At 40.9% G+C, this 10,554-nt stretch overlaps 1 pseudogene; it reads right to left on the reverse strand.

Annotated features, from left to right (window-relative positions):
- Positions 1 to 9,000: 9,000 nt before the first annotated feature.
- On the reverse strand, positions 9,001 to 9,906 carry LOC100758615 (annotated as a pseudogene).
- Positions 9,907 to 10,554: the final 648 nt, after the last annotated feature.

Here is a 10,554-nt window from a genome sequence, read left to right on the forward strand (position 1 = left end):
GCACCACCAGCTGGGAGCAAGCTTTCAGGCATGTGAACCTCGGGAGACATTCCACATTCAAACCACAAGCATCATGTTCCAGTTACCTACAAGATCCAGGCAACTGTCTGTATCCTAGAAACCATGGCTTATGTCGTATATTCAAGGCATACAATAGGCTATGTTGTGTGTGTTTGTGAAAGTCCATTCTGTAGTGTTCACACAGAGCAGAACTGCCAGAGGACAAGCATCTCAGAAACCATCTACATCAGCAAGCGGGATTCCACTATAGCAGGTTTGATGCTTGCTTCAGTTGTCACCTTGACAGATTAGGGAACATTAAGGGGCCAGGAAGGTGGCTCTGTGAGTAAAGGTGCTTGCTACCAAGTCTGACGACATAATTTTGAATGACAAAGCCCACTTAGTAGAGAGAACTGATCCTTGTAAAATGTCTCCTGACTTCCATGGGTATACCATGACATATACAAATGCCAAAAGAAAAGTGTAAAAACACATACCTAAAACTTTATAGGGCATACCTTTGCATGAGAATTTGAAGGCTTTTCAGACAAGATAAACTGAACTGAATGTGGGTTGCACCATCCCATAATCTGAGTAAAAAGGAGAAAGGTGAAAACCAAATGAGTCCTGGGATGCACATGGTCTGCTTCCCACCAGTGCCAAGGACTAAGCTGTTCCTGCCATCATGCCTTCTCCACCTTGATGGACTGTGTTCCTCTGAGCTGTGAGCCACAACACACCCTAGGTCCCTTCAGTTGTCTTTTGTATATGTTTGGTCTCAGTCATGAGAAAAGTTAACCAAGGCCTTCAGCTTTTATTAACTATTGACATTCTTTTTTTGCAGTGCTAGTGATGACTTCATTGTGCTAGGTGAGTACTTCCGCAATGAGCTGTCCTTGCAACCTTCAACCAAATCAGACAAATGTATCTGATCTCTACATGACAGCTCAGTGACTGCAAGGCCATTTTGGGTGAAAGCTCTCTACTATGAACTAAAATCCTGGCTCACTCTACAGACCCTTTGGGATAGCACACTGCTTCAAAGCAAAAGTGAACTTTTCTTTTCTTTTCTTTTTTTTTTTAGTTTTTTGGAGACAGGTTTTCTCTGCAGCTTTGGAACCTGTCCTAACTCCCTCTGCAGACCAGGCTGGCCTCGAACTCACAGAGATCTGCCTGCTTCTGCCTCGCAAGTGCAAAAGTAAACTTCTATAGAGACTAGCTGAACAGGTAGAAGTCCAACATTATTTCAGCCAATAATAACTGCAGTTGGAACATTAAAAATAAATCTGCTGACACTTGAAAACGTGTGTTGCCTTAAGTGAATAATAACAAAAGTGTGTTTTTCATTACAAATTGAGAGGAGTTGAATGTGAGACTTGAATAATAAGGATCACCCTTATTAAGTTGCTCAGGTTCAGTTTTACACTCTTCAAAGTATTCCATTAAAAGGAAAGTGTTAAGAGAAGTATGTTGGGGTGGGGAATAAAGGATGCTGCATACTCACTGATACTCTGCAGCAAACATACAGCCAGAACATGCTCTGAGTCTTCCGTGTCTGGCTTCTGTTGCTCTCTGCCCACCGGCCTGGGTCCCTTATTCTGTAGCTATGAGAATGCTCAAAAGTCAAGACTAGGTTAAGAAGCGACCAGGAGGAATGCTTTAGATGAAATCAGATGTGACCCCTGGCTTTAGGTGCGTTTGCTGAGCATGGTTTTAATTACAGGACTCAGGCAGCTTCTCCGTCCCTACCATGGCTGTAGTCGATGCATCTCTCCAGCTGCCCACAGCCTGCCAGCCTGCCAGCAGGAAGGGTTTATAGCCTCACACTCCATTAAAAAAAAAAAAAAAATCAGAAGCCCCCAGGCCATGACGTGTTTGGAAGCAATGAAACTGCAGCCCATTTACCTCTCCTAAGACATTTCAAGTTCCAGCCCACTCAGGCCTTACCAGCTGCAGAAAACCTTCCTGTGAAGGAATTAAAATTCTTTTGCTCTGAGGCAATCTGGTTTAGGGCAAATGGCCCAAAGCTGAAGCCCAAGGGCTCATCCCATGTTTTCTGAGTTTCATAAAACTGCCTCATGTTAATGGAAGGGGAAGTTTTGTGTCTTAAAGACCTGTAGGTACTTCAGGCCAAGCTCCAATTCTTTAACGATTCAGTCGCTGGAGCACTAAGGGTGAGGCTGCTTCTGATGCATGGGAAATGAAGTTCATGAATGTGAGAGTTTGGGCTGAGTATCATGGTGAAAATATTCTAAGTCATTGGGAGGAAAGACACAAGGGAACTACGGGCTGGAAGCCAAAAGTTGCCTTCAAGACTAAGAAAAGTTTGAGCACTGGGAGAGGATAGGGCCAGGCAAGAAAGCTCTACCTTAAGCTGCTGAAGCTTTGGTGTGGTGGGTAATTAATTCCATGTAGTAACTTGCTGAGGCTATAGCACCCAGCGATTTAGTCAAACACATTCTACTTGATATCACAGGCTGTTTTGTGGTTTTTGCTGTTGTTTTGCATATTTAATGGTTTTATTTGTGTGTGATGTGAGGATTCTTTTCTAGTCCTCTCTGTGCGTTCTGTGTTGATGTACTGTTTGCCTCTTGCACCTTGAAATAGGCATCTCTTCACTTAGATTCAGAAAATTATCCTCCATAATTCTGTGGAAAATATTCTTGGCCTTGTAACCTGTGTTTCTTTTTCTTCTATACATACGATATATAGGTTTGTTCTATTATAGTATCCCAAAGTTCTTACCTGTTTTGTACTTGAGTTGGTTTTTTTTTTTTTTAACTTAACATTTCTGCAACATTTGGAGTGATCCATTTTATATACCTGGTCTTCAAGACCGGATATTCTCTCTCCCACTTGAACTAATCTATTGGTCAGGCTTTCCTCTGAGCTTTTTTGTTTGACTTTTTTTGAGTTTTATTTTAGTTTGGCTCTCCTTTAGATATCCCATCTCCTTATTAATTTCTATATTCATATCTTCATTTTTTCATTATTTCTTTAAACTGTGTTTTTATGGTCTTCACTCAGACATTTATTCACATCCTTTTTGAGGTCCTTGAACACATTTATAATTGCTGTTTTGAAATAATTTTCATATATATCAGCTGTTACAATATTATAATTGAGGTGATGATTTCCAGAGTAGACTTATTGAGTTGGGTACTCCTGTTGTTTCTATTGTTTCAATGAGTCCTAGGCCTCTGGGGTTAAGTCATTGGTGTTTGTTGGTGTGGTATCTGGTTTGGTCTTTGTTGAAAGGGTGTTTAGACCTGTGTTTGCTATGACTCCAAGCTGTCAGGTTGTGGGACAGCTCAGTAGAGTTTAGCTTTCGTGTCAGTCTTGGGGACACTCTGTGTTCCTGTGAAATTTTGGTGTCAACAGTGGCCTCAGCTCAGTTAGGGAATAGTACAACTTTTGGACCAGGTATGACTCCACACAGTCCTGGATTGGTACAGTTGGTGTGATGGCTGACTGGTAGGCAAGCAGGTGAACTGAGTTTTGGATTTCTTACCTAGAATCTGGGTTGTACTCTATATAGTCTCACATCCATGCCATGGATGTGATAACTGATAGGCAGGCAGGTTCTATTACTTTTGCCTCCCATATTTGAAATCTAGAGGCACATACACAAGAAACTTCATTCTATTTGTAACGTAAAACAAAATGAAAAACAACATAGTCTTATGGCCCTGCCTTGTACCCTAAAACAGACTCAATCCTGAGGTCTCACATAACTAGGAATAAACAATGCTTCCCAAACTAAATTGCTTCTGAAAAGAATAACAAAACATATTTTATAAAGCAGCATGTTTTCTTCTTTTATGGCACTTGAAATCTCATTGGAGAGGCAAGACCATGACACTAAAACAAGCAAAGCAAGGCCATTTGTTATTCATAGCTAGATCTGGCTGAAAAGCTCTGCAAGATTCCAAAGGGGTTGGACCTCAAGCAACACTAGAGTTTGCTTCCATATCTACTCCTCTCTCCTTCCCTTCATCCTCCCTCCCTCCCCTTTCCCCTTTCCCTACTCTCTTTTCTATATTTCAGGTTTACTTTGTACCTAATCCAAGTCCCCTTTGTCAGCACAGGATACAGACTTGATTCAAACAAGGTCCCTGACCTCAGAGTGCCTAAGGAGGGAAACTGGCTTTGAAGAATGGAGACTTGAGTTAGGCCTTGAAAGACAACAGCTGAAGGCTACATTTTGTATAACAAACAATGGATTTAACACATTTATTGTAGCATGAATTATGTGGTTGCCTGTAAACCTTGAAGTTTTTAAGTCTTCTATTTTATCTTTGTTAATAGAAAAAGAAGGGTGCTTGGTGTTTGCTTTTTTCCTACAATCAAGTCATAAGCACATGAAGGATGGAGAGCAAGGGGCCTTCTTTTCCAGGGACATAACCATTCTCACCATATGCCTATGTGTAAACACAGTCACATGGCATTTTCTTATCTCTTTTCTACATTATGTACTATATATGTCTCTCTCTCTCTCTCTCTCTCTCTATATATATATATATATATATATATATATATTATGATTTCTCTTAGTTCCTCCAGTATTTTCATTTTGCAAAATATTTGGTCAAAAAAGACTACTCATTAAAAATTTCCTATTATTTCATATCTAGATTTCTTCTATCTCTCCATTATTAAAACTGTGCTAATAACAGTTTTTTATAAATTTCATATTTATAAGTTGTAGCGTATTCATAAACACAGTATTCATGAGATTTAGAGATCATTGAGTCCAACCACATCAATTTTCCAAAAAGAAAACAAGATGAGTGGACAATTAGTTGAATCCCTTCAAGTTGTGCTCCTTAGAAATTCCTGTGTGTGGGAATCATCCAAGGGTTTTATTAAACTATGGATTGTGGTTCAGTGGAACTGGGGTGGAGCTTTTGACAAGTTTTGAAGTGATGCTCAAGACATGATTTATGCATCAGATAGAAGGATCAGAGTTCAAATGTATCTGCAAAGCCTGGGTATGAAAAACTACTCCATACCACTTTTCCTTCCTAGGGAAAGGCTGCAGTGGCCAACCAAACCATTGTGTGGAAGTGAAGCTTAATTCCATTATCATAGTTTTAGGATATCCTTTCTACCAGCCATTGAACACATGCAAGCCTTGCAGAATACCCAATTGATAGAGAGATTAAATGGAAATTCATTGATGAGGGGGAACATCTAAAATCTGCTGAACTTGAAGGTCTTCTCAAGGCCAAGGTCAAGGTTTCAGAACTAATATTGAATACTTTGAATGTTTAGCTGAACAACCAGTGCCTTGTCTCAGCTTTAATATCTTCTCAGAAAAGTTGCTTGGCCAGTTAAAAACACCGGAAGAAATGACTGACCTCTTTTGTTGGACCAGATAGCAGTTACAGACCCAGGAAATAGCTAGCATTGTCATCTGAAAGAAATCCCCCACTCTTGGAAAAAGAAAGTATCACATTTGTGAAATTTTCTGACACATCATTTGCATTTGAAGAAAATGTCAGAATTATTGAGCATGAGACAGGAAGCAAAAGTAAAAAAAAATGTAAATGATTGGGGTGTCTTTACAAAAGGAAGAGAGTGTCGTTAGCTTCTGCTACAGACACACTTCCCTGTGCTAAGTTTTCAGATGGTAATGTTCTTCTTGAAACACGCTAAATGCCTGAATCATGAGCTTCAAATTGTTACTGTGTGATGAGCTTCCGCACCAGTGAGCAAGAAAGGGATGCTTTTCCTCATGCAAGCCACATTAAGCCACTGCCCCACTTCAAAATTTGCCAGGAGTTTTCCAAAGGTTGGGGGCACTGGCTATTGCATCAGAATGCCAGAGAGCTGTTCCAGAGATGCTCAAGGTGTATAACCAAACCAGTGTCAGACTCGGTGTCTGCACTCTCTATCCCAGACAGTTTTTTCTGTCTGAGCTGGCCACTCTGGGCAGTCTGTCTAAAATCAAGCTGTTACTGACCTCCCCTGCTGTTATGGTTTAAACATGTATTATATCCCACAGGCTCAAGTGTTAAGTGCTTGGTTTCCAGATGGTGGCTATTTTAGGAGGTTCTAGAAGCTTCAGGAGGAGGAGCCTATCTGGTGGAAGTAGATCACTTGTCCTTTATTTCTTCTTGTCTACCATTGAGTAAGCATCTCTTTCCTGTCACGTGCCCCCACTGCCATGACATTTTCTTCCATGTGTGGTTCCTAGTACCCATAGGAGAAAACAGCTAAAATGAGGAAGAAAATAAAGCTCTTCCTGCAAGTTGTGTATGTCAGGTATAATGCCAATGAAGGCCCCATTCCTGTTTCAGAATAAATTCATTTTATGTCACCATCCTCCTCATGAAAGCAAAAACCAGATACATTACACTCTACTCTCTACCCTCACATCAAGACCTGTTGATGATTCTGTTCCAAATGATTCAAAAGTTTAAATCCTTGCTCTCCACTAAAGTTCTAGCAGCCTTGGCCTTTGGAAAAAAAATTACATTCTAAAAAGCTACTTATTTATTGTGTGTCTGCATGCCACAGTGCATGTGTGGTGGGAGGAGAGATGGCAATTTTTGAAAACTGGCTCATTCCTTCTACCATGAGGGTCCTCTAGGGAATCCAACAGGTTGTCAGGCTTAGCAGGAAGCACCTTAATCTACTGAGGCATCTTGCCAGTCTCAGTTTTGGCCTTTCTGGTGCACCCTCCTCCCCAGTGTCACACTATTCTTCCTATAGAACAAATATTCTTAAGTACCCGGACAGGAATCTTTGACAATAGCCCAAAGGACACCATCCACACCTGGCATTCAGTGACTTCCATGAACACTCCTTGTTTTCCTGGTCAACTTCACTCTCATTGATCCTGCAGTGCTGCAGTGTGGTCTCACTCAAACACTCCATTCCTAAAAGACATAAAGAGGAAGACACTTTGCACAGTGCTTTGGTTCATGGCACAGCTGACAATTTCTAAGTTATGTAAGATCTTGAACTTGGAGCAGGAACCTCAAATTTTAAATAAGGACACAAATAGTGCCTGCCTTCTATAGTCACTCTAAGGCTTACTTTCAGCTTGGGAACTTATGAGCTAGAAAGGGGGGATGTTCCTGATTGACCAAGAAAACCCATCTGCAAACTGGTGGCCTTCCTGAAATTAGCCAAAAGTCTGGCATCACAGAGGAGTGAACTAGCCCAGGTAAAAAGGATAGCCACCTTCGAGACAGGACAGAAGCACGTGCTGATGCACCTCGTGTGGACACCAGTAAGAATGCAGTTAGAATCCTTAGACACTGAAGGTGAGCTGGGCTTGCTGGGCACCAGAGATAGAAGGGATGTTTTACTCCTCTTTGCAGGTTCCTTCTCCATGGCCCATTGCTGGATAGTCTTAAGAAAGCATCCTTCAGAATGCTGCCCTGAGACTTGCAGTCCTGGCAAATGGACATTAAATACTACCAGGGCTCTGTAAACAAATGAAAATCTCACCAGTTAATGACTTAATCTGCCTTGCATTTGTAAAAGGCTTCATTTTTATCTTAAATTTCTATCTTTTAACAGGAATTCTTAGCCATATTTATTAATGAAGAGAAAAATCACTAGCAATTAGGCTTCTTTCCTATGAGTTTGTTTCTTGGTGTTAGCAGAAAATATTCAGCCAAATAGGAGACATTAAAGTTTTCATTATATGGACTCTTTGTGTATGACTTATGCACATCTTTTCTGCTGATTAGAGATAAAGTTAATAATCCTATTTTACAGATGATAAACTGATGCTTAGAGGTTAAAGTTTGCTTAAGACTAAAGGGAAATATTGTTAACATGAAGATATACATGTGAATATATACGTATGTATACACACATATACAAAGCTGTACTAGACCAAGAACAGAAATAGACAAATGAGTGAAGTAGACATTCTAGCTCTCTTCTATCCTATGAGCATTCTAAAACAATGTTTTTAAGACTATGACTGCTGAGATAACTTAGCAGGTAAAACACTTGTTAAACAACTCTTAAGCCTGAAAACTGTGTTTGATCACCAGATCCCACAGTGAAAAGACAGAACTGATGCTCAAAAGTTGTCTTCTACACTCATATGCACTCATTCTCTCTCTCTCTCTCTCTCTCTCTCTCTCTCTCTCTCTCTCTCTGTCTGTCTGTCTCTCTGTTTCTCTCTCTGTCTCTCTCTCTGTCTCTCTCTCTGTCTCTCTCTGTCTCTCTCTCTCTCTCTGTCTCTCTGTCTCTCTGTCTCTCTGTCTCTCTCTCTCTCTCTCTCTCTCTCTCTCTCACACACACACACACACACACACACACACACTATGCAAAGAGTCAGAAACAGAGAACATACAGATATCAAATTTTGTGGTGCATCTGTAATCCCAGTATTTGAAACACTGAGGCAGGAGGATTATGACTTTGAGGTCAGCATGAAACACATAGTCAGGCAGTCTCAAACAAATAAAATAACACAAAGATGTGATCTGGTATGTATTTTGGTGTCCTTTTTGTTTGCTTTTCTTCATTCCTTTTTGTTGTTGTTGTTGTTGAGACAGGGTTTCACATAGTTCTACACACCAGCCTCCAACTCCCTATATAGCTGAGGCTGACCTCAAACTCCTGAGCTTCCTCCTTTCATTTCCCAAGTGCTGGGGTACCTGATTCTAGTTTTCAAATGATGACCACCTTTTATGGTATACTTTCAAATCAAGTCATAGTAGTTCCCTTTCCCCTCCTTGACACCCACAACATTCATGGCACCCACACTCTGGCCCTGGGGCCTAATGGAGAGCATGTTCTAGGGTCCATCTCTGACTGCTGCCTGATTCTCTGTTGGTCATGCGTATTTGGTAGCCCCAGGCAAGACCAACAAGACTCAGTGTCAAGCTTCTTATTAGACACATTTTCCCTGTCCTGGAAATGGAGATGACACTACTCAGGGAGAAGAAACCCATGTCAGAAGATGGTAGGTCCAGAAATGAGCTCCGAGAAGGTTTTTTTGTTTGTTTTTGTTTTTTGTTTTTTTCATATGAAGCTGCTTAATTAGGTCGATAGCAATTTAAAAAACCAGTTTGTGAGGATACATCACGTTTGTCAGAGAGAACTGAGATCTCAGGTAGCCCTGGAGCTGAGGAACAGCTTTCATTTTTGGCAAAAGCTGCGAGTCCACAGTTTTCTGATTGGCCTTGCACTGCTCTGTAATCTCACATTTCTACTTCTCTGTGTCAAAGATCTCGCCCTCCTGGTGCCTGGGCTTGAGCAGTTGCTTCTTCTTAAAGTAAGCATCAGTTAGGGGTTTGGGGATTTTAACCTTGCTGAAATCAACTTTTGTAGAGGTGGCAATGACAAATTTCTGGTGTGTTCTTCGAAGAGGAACTCTGTTGAGGACAAGAGGTCCTGTCACAAGTAGTAAGCTGCTGCCCAGCTGCTTCAGGAAAATCACCCTCTTGTCCCTGTGGCGTCCCATGAGGATAATCGGGACAGTCCCCGTAGTGATGCTGGCATGTAGCTTCCTCACATGCAGACTGAAGGGCTTCTTGCCATAGCTCAGCAGCTTCCGAGGAATATCTTCAGTAGGATAATACCTAGGCATTTTTGGAAGCTTAACTACCCGGTACCACCACTCTTGTAACCACCAACCAGTTTAGTGACAGTAGCAAGGACTTTCTCCTTTTTCTTCTTCTTTTCAACCTTGGTTTTTGCAGGTGAGTATTTTCTTTTGTACAGGGCCTTTCTGGAATACATAGCAGATCGGGAGTACCTGCCAATTTCTCTAACCAGGACTGGGTTCCGGCTGCAATGGGGCTTCCCCTTCTTGTGCTTTTAAACCTTAGGGTCACCCTTTTTGGCTGCACTAGCGGCATCACCACCAGCCTTCTTGGCTGCTGGTTTTTTCTCTGTTGTGTCAGGCTTCTCGGCTTTTTCACTCTACATCTTGCAAGATGGGAAAGAGCCCAAGAAGGTTTTCCACCTAAATCAAACCAGCTTATCCAACCAACCCTGGAGATTGTCATATGGGAACACTCTCTCCCTCGATGCACCCTCTGCTTACTTCTTCTCAAGCTATTTGAATTGTGTTAAAAAAAAACTGCATTGGAAACACATTTAATAAATTTCATGGCTATTAAGTGAGCATAACCATAAAAATGGTAATTGATCTTTTGGCAAAAATATGGAAAAATAGGCTCTATTTTTAATAACTTAAGAGATTTATATGAATGGACATGTTTTATGTGTCTATATATTTTAAGTACTGTTTTACTTTTAAAATTTAGCTATTGTGTGTAAACATACTCATGCTATAGTACACATGTGGAGGTTAGAGGACAACTTGAAGAAATTTGTTTTCTCCTTCTACCATGTGAGTCCTGAAAATCAAAGTCAAGTCATTGGGATTGGTGGTAGGCACCTTTACCTGGTGAGTCATCTCCCCCGTTCTCTCTATAAGTACTCTTAAAATTATGCATATATCTTAACACTCATACTGTAGGAATCTTAAGTAAGTAATCAAGAACTTGTGGGGAAAATTAGCCAATGAGAGAATCCTATCTGAACATCAAAACTTGGAAATAACCTAAACAT

This window comes from Cricetulus griseus (genome assembly GCF_003668045.3).
Source record: "Cricetulus griseus strain 17A/GY chromosome 1 unlocalized genomic scaffold, alternate assembly CriGri-PICRH-1.0 chr1_1, whole genome shotgun sequence".
Classification (NCBI taxonomy): Eukaryota; Metazoa; Chordata; class Mammalia; order Rodentia; family Cricetidae; genus Cricetulus; species Cricetulus griseus.